This window comes from Platalea leucorodia, assembly GCF_965183815.1.
Source record: "Platalea leucorodia genome assembly, chromosome: 4".
Lineage (NCBI taxonomy): Eukaryota > Metazoa > Chordata > Aves > Pelecaniformes > Threskiornithidae > Platalea > Platalea leucorodia.
In genome coordinates, this window is record NC_138826.1 from 37424824 (window position 1) to 37434189 (window position 9366).

The window sequence follows — 9366 nt, forward strand, 5'->3', positions numbered from 1 at the left end:
GTACTGCTTTCGTCTGCAGCTATAAGGGCTAAAATTTTGCCTCACAGCAGCAATAAGAACCCTCGGCAAAGGCAGCTGTTAAATCTCCTCGGGAAAGTGGGTGTCCTGCCTGTTTACAGCATGCTCCCTTGAAGGAGGTACTTTTTCTTCCATGGAAAGTTCTTTCCTTGCTGAAGAGGTAGAGGTAGTTGAAAGTTGCTGTCCTGGAAAGGAGAGAAGAGACGATTTGCCTGGGACATGCACATCACAGCAAAGCCACCTCGTGCTTCTGGGTGTTGGGTACCAGTTTGCAGATTGACCCCCTGTCATGGTGCTCAGCCCTCCCTGGAGATCTCTTGTGGGTCAGTGCCACGGGTGGGGTGTTACTGCCTGCAGCAGGTTTTGGGGATGAGGAGGCTTTGCCTGGGGAAGCACAAGGAACTGTCGGCACCAGCTGAGCATCGCTTGCTGCAGCACTCCTGGGATGCTTAGTGACCCCACAGTGGGAACTGTGTGGGGCTGATCCCTCAGCTGGAGCAAAGCAGAGCAACACCCATCTCCTCCCGCTTGAAGCTACAGCTTGCTGGGTTAAAGTAAGCATAACAATGCCCTGGTGTGCTGGGACAAACCTGCTGGCCGAAGGGCAAGAGCTGGGCAGGAATGGGCCAGGGTGTCAGGCTGGCAGGTGCCAGACCGAGCAAGGAGCTCTCTGCAAGGTCCCTGGAGCTATGTGCAGGCACTGGCAAAGCTGCTGAGCTGCTGGAGAATATTGGCTCTTGGAGAAGCTGGCGTGCAGGGCTTTGAAGTTTCTGTTTTGTTTTTTTTTTTAAATGTAACTGGGTTTTGCTGACTGGGACAGCTACCTCCTTCCCATCCTTCCCAGCGGGGGTGTTGGGTGCTCTCCAGTCCCATGCAGCACGCTCCTTTGCTGGGATGGGTCAGTGCAAATTCAAAGGGCTTCATGCTGGTGCTGGGAAAGGTGCCTATGATGGAGGAGCGGTGCAAACAGTGCCTGAAGCTTGGCTGCAGGCTGTGGTGGGGCAGGGAACACGGTCCTCTGGGGAAATAGCCAAGTCCATGGCAGAAGGGGAGAAGATGCACGTAAGGAACGTAAGTGTGAGCTCTGAAAGCCTCACCCTTTCTGATCACAAGAGTAGGGAGCCTGCGACGAGGTGTCTCTCAACCCAAGACCTTTGCTGCTGGTGCTGACAGTGAGTTTGGCAGCCATCAGGCTGGAATCAGGCGTGTGTAACGCTGCTGTTGGGACATGCCTTTGCCTTTCTTGGGTCTTCTCCTCACCCTTCTCTCAGTGGCGAGGGGCTGTGTAGCTGCAAGCCCTTTGGGCTCATCTCAGGGCATCCGAGATGATGGGGGATGATTTTCAGTCCCCTGGCCTGCCCCAGCATCAGGCATATCCCAGGCTTGATGTAGCTTTGCTGGCTCGCTTTCCTTGTGAAATGGCATCGCTAAACATGGCACAGAACAAGACTGCTGCTGCTGACGGTGCTCACAGCCCTCCTGGGGTCCCTCTCCCTGTGCATGGGGCTGGGAGACGCGCAGGCACAGCTCTGGGAAGGTTCCTGCCCCAGCAAAGGGGACAGATGCTGGTGCATCTCTTGGCTTAGTTCAGTTCCCAGCCAGCTGTTAGCTTTTTTCTGTATAAAAGGTATTTGTGCCACCGAAAGCATCCGATCCACCTAGGAAATGAGCTTTGTAAGAAATACTCTCTATCTCAGCCCAGGATGCGCGTGTGTGTCACGGGGTCATCCTGCAGCCCCCGTCCCAGGAGTGGGGACAAAGGGACTGGGGCAGATGGGATGCACCTTTTGAGCATCCCATGGCGAGCAGCCCCATTACCCAGCAGTGGAAGGCGAGGCCATCAGCACCCACGGGGCAGCTGGAGCACCCCTGCTGCACCTCAGCCTGCCTTCCCAACCCCGGCACCCCGTGAACGGGGCAGGATGTGGCCCTGCCGCCCCCAGCCCGGCGGCAGCAGCGGCGGCACACCAGCCCCCCGCCCCAATTATTGTTGGGTGTCGAAAAAGACATTGAAAAGCAAGGAGGAGAGCTGTGAAGAGGGTCACTTTAGTGGCTCTTTCTCTCTCTTTTTTTTTTTCCCCCGAGGAGGAAGTTAGAAAAGCAGAGCCCTCAAAGCCGCATTGAAAGGGTGACAGAGACAGGATAATGCGTAAGACGGAGGGAAGGAATCTCAGAGCACTCGCCACGGTGTTTTAATGATCTGTTAACAATTACCCCTTTCAGGGGAGAACATATGGTAGATGGTTTGCCTTAAAAAAAAAAGGGGACAAAAAAGAAAAAAGAAATTACTTCAGAAACTTAAATGATGGTGGAAAATGGTGGGGATTGCAGTGAAGAGCTGGGGGAGGGAGGCGTAGCCCCCAGGGCGAGGGGATATTGGATGATGAGGGGATGTGGGATGCTGTGTCCCTGAGCATGGGGGCTTTGCTGGAGCCGGAGACCCCCAAAAGGTGCTGGTACTCAAGAGCTGCCAGAGGTGGCTGGGGCAGGGTGCCCAAAGGAGCTGTAGTAGGTTTGAAGAAATGTGGTAATGAAGGAAACTGATAAGGGTGCTGATAAAACCCAGGAAGCTGCTGGGACCCTAGGACATGGGCGTTCATGTGGGGTATGGCAGCCCTGTGCCCCCCACATCTCCGGTACCAGCGCTGTGCTGCAGACCTGTGGCAAGGTGGGGACCAGCTCAGACCCTCACACGGCTTCAAAGGTCTTGGTAGTGCTTCACAGGGCAGCTGGGGATGGTCTCCATCCCCAAGGGGTTTTGTGGGCAAGAGCCCCATGCCTGTGGGCTGCCCCTTGGGCTGTGGGCTGGAGCATCCCCCTCAGCTCAGGCTCAAGCCCAGCAATGAGCCAGTGCTCCCCTCCCTGCAGCTGGGGGCTCCTGTAGCCACGCAAATGGCTGAAATGCTCTGGATGCACCTGGGTGGGTGAGTGCTTTGAGGTTTCCCTGCTGTTACCTGCCATGAGATCACTGCCTTTCTCCCACTGTTACAACCTGTTGGCATGAGGTTCTGTTGTGGCTCCCTAAAATCGTATTGCCAAGGGTTGATACAGGCTGGTGGTAACTTGTCTTGCAGAGCTGGGCTGCAGCTAAAATTCTGTGTTACGATTGCATAGCATTTTGTGTGAAAATGTCCAGAGGTTTTTTACCTTTTTGTTGCAAATACATAATTTCTCATTGAGATACAGAAGTCAGGCTGGCTGCTCACCTTCCCAGAGGTACTGGCATGGGCTGGCAGGAGGGGCTGTGCCGCTCCTGGGCTCTCGAGGTTGGTTATACACCTCAACTCAGGGAAGAAAATGATCCCTTCTGGATAGAAACTTGTCTTCTCCTCAGCACTGCAGTAGTGCAGGGCAGGAAAAGGCTCTGATTCAAAGGTCAGGGTCTCAGCAGGTGGACCCCAATGCCGGATGAAGGGTTGGGAGAGGGGTATCAGCATTGGGAGCCGGGGTGGGGTGTGTGCAGATGGGCAGGGATAATTGGGGAAAGCTGGGACAGGGCGCCAAGGCTGCCTGGTGGGGATACCAGCACAAGGAGTGCCAGGAAAGGGGCATCAAGATGCGGGGATGGGAAAAAGGGGATGGCGAGGCTGGGACAGAGGAAGGTGGGTGAGGAGGGATGCTTCTTCTTGAGACTGGAAGGAAGGAGGAGACGGGAGGAGACGGAGCCGGTACAGGGATGGTCAGGGAGGGGATGGGGTCATGCGTTGGGGGTGTGGGCAGGTGAGCTGCAGCAGCGGGCATTGCTTGGGTTGGTGTGGGGGCTGCAAGCGCATTCAACCCCCTGGGATGGTTGGTACCGGAACTGTCATCACAGCACTGAAGGCTCCCAGATGTGCACGGCACAGCTGGTAATGGCACTGGCAGGAGCATGAGCTGATCCTGGGTAGGTCATAGTGGCCCCATGACCTGGGGACATGACGTGGCGGGCAAAATATCCACACCACACCTTTACGGGTCACACCCCTCCTGCTAGCGGTGGTTTGGCTTGAGCAGTGACCCCAGCACCATGCTGGGCACATGGCCCAGCGGTGGCAGTGATGTGGCAGCAACATCAGTTTGCAAAGGAAGGGTCAAAGCCCCCATGTCTTGCTCTGTCTCATGTTGAGGGCTTCGATGAAGATCTGGAGAGGGGTTAGTAGTGTGCGAGTCCCTCAGGGTACCTCTGCCCTTGTCTCCAGGCCAGGCGGGGAATTTCCTTCCAGACTCCTGGCTTTTAGCAACTTTTTCACTTCTCAAAAGCCAGGTCTGGTGCCTTCTGGTATGTTCAAAGTTTGACTGGTGGAGCCTCTAAATCAGAGAGGAAAACACATCTTTATTTATTTTTGGAGGTCAGGAAGCACCGTCTGTCTGTTTGATGGGCAACTGGGGGGTGAGGAGTTTCAGAGTGAGCCACTATGACCAGTCAGCACTGCTTATAACCTCATCGTGCATCAGCCAGAAGTTAGATTTTTTGCCCTTACGGGAGAGAAGTGCTGATCAGGAAGATGGCAGTCTGAGATCAGCATATCCATGGTCCGTGGCTATTTATTGGTGGCCAAAGGAGGGTTGATGCAAATGGATACTGAAGCCTCAGGTCTGTGTTGTCCGACTGGTAGCTGAAGATGACCACTGCCAGCCGGTGAAGTCCGAGTGCTGGAGATATCCTGCCATGAAAGCTTCCTCCTGTTGTATTGTAGCTGTGGAGACAGTAAATTGCTAATTACAGCTATTCTTTGAGATTTCCATGCAGCAGATACACAAGTACGGGCTCACTCTTGGCCACTGGGGCTGCTGACGAGTTAAATATGGACATGTGCTTGAACGCCTGTTGAGCCCCCATTGTGTTTCGTTCAGCCATCAGAGGAATGTTGTGGTGGTGGTGGCTTCTGCGAGATCTCGCCAGAAACTTCTTGTAAAGCTTAAAGCACTTGGAAAACCCGAATGAGAGAGTGTGCTGGATGCATAACCCATTCTGTCTGCCCAGGCTGTCATCAGGGTGAAGAAAGAAACCCCCTTTCTGGCAGGTGAAACAGACTGGGGCAAGGAACCACTTGCCACAGGCAGAGAGGGGAGCAAGCCTGGCAGAACTGGGAATGGTGGGAGGCGACAGACTCCCAGAGCGCTGAGGACCGTCTTTCCCTACCTGGGCAGATCCTTGGATGGTTGGGTAAATATTTTAAGGTAACAGGTTTCACAGCACCCACCTGTAGGCATCACAGCCCAGTACCCGACTGACCCTTTTGTACTTGGTATTTGTTCCCTGCCTTTCCTTTCCATGATATTTCTTTTCCTTTCCTCTCTCCTCTCCAGAGATAATCCAGGTTTTTGCTATACTTGAGATTGTTGCATTCTGACCCAAAATATGTTTTGGTCTCAGAACAGCTGTCTGCTCTTGCAGCCTTGTGAAGCCATGTCAGGCTGTGTTTTAAGGGCACATGAGCATGGGCAGAGGTTTATTGTAGAGCAGGATCGCACACTGGAAACTCTTGGGTTTTCTTTCCTTGTGCACTGTCAGGGCTTCTCCTCTTCTGGTGCGGTGAGAGCAACCCTCATCCCAGGGCTCCGTTGGGTTATTCCTGCCCTTGAGTAGCCTCAGCCCCCAGCCCTTGTAAGTCGGAGCGTGTGAGGTGAGGAACCGAGCTCCCGGTGGGGCTAGAGGAAAACCCATCAGCTCTGGCATGGATCAGGCCTTTGAAGCAGGTTTCTGCAGCACAGAGAGGGCGAGGGCTGCCGGATGGTTATGGAGGGGATCGGTATTTGCAGCTGGTGGGATTTGTGCCAGTGCTGTCCAAGGGGCTCTAACCTTAGGGGGATGTTACTCCTTGCACAGTGGGAAGCTCCTTCTGCCTTGAGCAGAGCCCACTTTGCCTCTGCGGGGACGGTCACCCAAGGGGGGGGACATCCTTTCCAGTAGCCCTGGCCCACGCCGTGGAGAGCTTTTGCTAGCCAAGCCCTCAGTTGCTCTGGACTCTTTCTCTTGTACCGGACCGCAGCCCCAAGAGGCGGGAAGATTTACGGTGGCGAAACGGGCTGTGCCGTCCTTTTCCCAGGCAGCCTTTGCTGCTCTGCCCGTTCCCGGCGCCGGGGGACCGCTGGCTCAGCGCTCGCCGGGTAACGAATGCTTTCCCGGGGAGGCTCCTTTCACCGCGGCGGGCACCCCCGGCCCCTGCCCGCCCTGCCCGCCCGCCTCCCCGGGGTCTCCCCGCGGCGCTGCGCTCTCCCCGCCGGGGGCCGGCTCCCTGCGCCCGGCCGTGCGCCCCGTCGGGCCGCTCCAGCGGACGCGCTCCCGGCGCCGCCGCTTTCCTTTCTTCTCCGATTTTTTTCTTTTTTTAAAATATTTTCCTTTTTGCGCCCCTTCTCCTCTCCCTCTTGTAGGAAGAGGCGGGAGGGGGGGGAGGAAGGGAGAAATATTGTTTGAGTTCACAAAGACGGGCATCTGGTGCACCTTGCGCCTGGCATCTGTGCTCCTTGTGTCCCGAGCAGCGCGCTCGCACCGGGGCGAGGGGCAGGAGGGGCAGGCGTGCATCTGTTGGGCGCCACAATAAAGTCACAAAACAGAGGCGCGGAGCCGGGGCCCAGCCGCGCTGCCCTCTCAAAGGGGGACGCGGGGCTGCGGCTCGCAGGTATTATGCGCCGGGTAGGTAGGGCCGGGGCAGCAGCTGCTGCGGCTCTGAAGGGCTGCGCTCCGCCGAGCCGCTCGACATATGGCACCGCAAATCACGGTACCTCCTGAGCAGCCCCGGCCCGGGGGGGAGCGGGGGGGAAGGACGGGGCGGCCCCGCCGCCGCAGGTGCCTCCGCCGTGCGTCCCCCCGCTGCCGCCGCCGTCCCGCGGGGAGGAGGCGCGGGCGCGCACCGGCGGGCCCCGGGGCGGGCGGAGGGCGCGGAGCGGCCGGCGGCCTCCCGGGCCTGGGGGAGAGGGGTCGGGAGCGGGGCCGGCCTTATCTGCCCTCCCCTCTCCCGAGCAAACAGCCCCCGGCGGGCAGGCGGGCTGCGGCCGGGCCCCGGTTCGCAAAACGTCCCCGACGCCTGGCAGGCGAGGGATGCGCCGGGGCCGGGCTGGTTACCATATGTTTTCAATAAAATAAGACAAATAGGGCCGGGAGATAGGGATTGCAGTAAACCTGTTATAAAGCAGCATAAACTAGGCCAATGTAAACGGCAGAAGGGCCCCTCCTGGAAGGGCCGTTGGGTGCCAGCTCCGCGCCGGGGCGGCCCGGCCAGGTGTGAGCGGGAGCCCGCCGCGGTGCCCCCGGAGATTTTTATCACGTTTGTGGTAATATGGTGCTTGTTATGCTAACTATGAGTAAACATACCCGGCCGGGCTTTGTGGCGACGGGAGGGAGTTATCGGAAAGTGGCAGTGGGAAGGTGATTTAACAATAAAGTTGTCTTGTTTGCCAGCAGGTGATGTCTGCCCCCAGCCCCGTGATTAATGCTTCCCAAAGCACTCCACTTTACAATCTCTTGTAATTATTTATTAAACGAAATCTATTTATTATTATTTTAGCAAACAGCGGTACCAGGTGGGGCTTTCTTTTCCTCTTCAGCTTTTGTTTGAAGGACGTTTGAAGTGGGCAGTCTGAGGCTTGGAAACTCGCTCGCCAGATTTTTTTGTCATCCAATTGCACAGGCACACACACACACAAAAAAAACAAAAAACCAACCAAACCCCGCCGGGCCCTTCCTATTCATCCTCCCCTTGCCCTCCGAGCCGCCCCTCGAGAAGGGGCGCCCGAGCCGCCGCGGTGGCCGGCCCCCCTCGGCCCCGCTCCCCCGCCTTCCTAGGGCCGCCGCCGCCGCGGGGGAGCGGGGCTGCCCGCCCGCCGCGCCGCGCCCCTGGAGAGGCAGCGCGCACCGCCCCGCACCGCCCCGCACCGCAGCGCCCGCGGCCGCCCCGCGGGGCCGGGGACCGGGCCGGGCCGGGGGAGATGCCCCCGCCCCCGCCGCGGCTCAGGGCGGGCCGCTCCGGCCGCTCCCGGCGCCGGTATCCCGGGCCGGGATCCGCCGCGCCACTTTGGTGAAGGAGCGGGGGGGCTCCCGCCCCGCCGGGGCTGCGCCCTCCCGGCGGCCCTGCCCGCACCCCCGGGGGCGCCGGGCCGTGCAAGGGGGGCCCGGGCCCGCCGTCCCCGGCCCCCCGTCCTCGGCCGGGGAAAAGTGCCCCGGGCCCGGGCTGGTCCCCGCCGCTCGCCGCAGCCGGTGCGCAAAAGTCCCCGGCACGTTTTGCGCACCGAGCCCCCGCGGCGGAGCGGTCCTCCCCGGGCCCAGCGCCGGGCTGGCGGAGCGGGGGTGGCCGGGGGCTGTGGGGGGGCCCTTCCCCCGCGGGACCCAGCGCCCGTTTCCCCGGGGGGAGCGAAGACAGGGCGCGGGGGGGCAGGAGAACGGCGTGTCCCCCCCACCCGCCCCGGTGCCGGCGCTCGCCGCCCGCAGGACAGCGCCCGCCGCTCCGCCGGTCGGTGCCCGGGGGCGCGGGGCTGTCGCGGCGCTGCGGGGGCGAGGGAAGGGGCCGCGGGAGGCAGCGGGGTCCCCTCGCTTCCCCCCCCGGGGGCGGAGAGGGGGTCCCGGAAGCGCCCCGCAGCGCCGGGGCGGCGGGAGGTGGTTGTGGCTCTGCCGAGGGGAGCGGAGCCGGAGCGGGGCCGGGGGATCCCTCAGGGCTGGCACCGGGGTGGGGGGGACCCCGCCTGGCCCGGCGGTGCGTTCCCGGGCACCCCGGGGCGCGGGGCCCGGGGCTGCCCCGCTTTGCGCAGCCGGGTCCTGGGGACCTCCCTGTCACCGCCGGAGCCGCCCGCCCCGACCCCCGCCGCAGCCCCCCGCGGAGCCCCGGCGTGCGCGGCCGCCCCGGCCGAGGTGCAGCCCCCGCCTCCCCGCTCGGGGTCGGCGGCTCGGCCCGGGGGTCCCGGCCCGGGGGTGGGCGGGCGGGGGCCGGGCCGAGGGGAGGAGGGGGGCGGGCGAGGGCGGGGGGTCCCGGGGCGGCGCGGCGTGGGAGCCGGCGGGGTCTCGCGTGGCGGGGCCGGGGCGGCGGGCGGTGCCGGTCCCGGCACGCTCCCGCCGGGCTGATAAGATAAAAGCGTGCCAAGGGGTGGGTGCGGGCGGGGGGGCGCACACGCCGCCCGGTCGGGAAATCCCCATTGTCTGCCGGCCCTATATATATAGGGGCTTAACGGCAGTCGTGTGCCGGCCGCGCAACCTTTCCTGCCCGCACTCGAGGGATCAGCGGGGAGGGGGGGAGCGGCGGGGGGCGCGGAGCCAGAGCCGCTCTCCTGCCCCGCAGCCTCGCCGGGGCTCAGCGGGCACAGCCGCGGGGGAGAGGGCTCCCCCGGGCCGGCCGCAGCGCCGCTCCCCGCCGGCTAAGGCGGGCTTGGCTTTGCAGG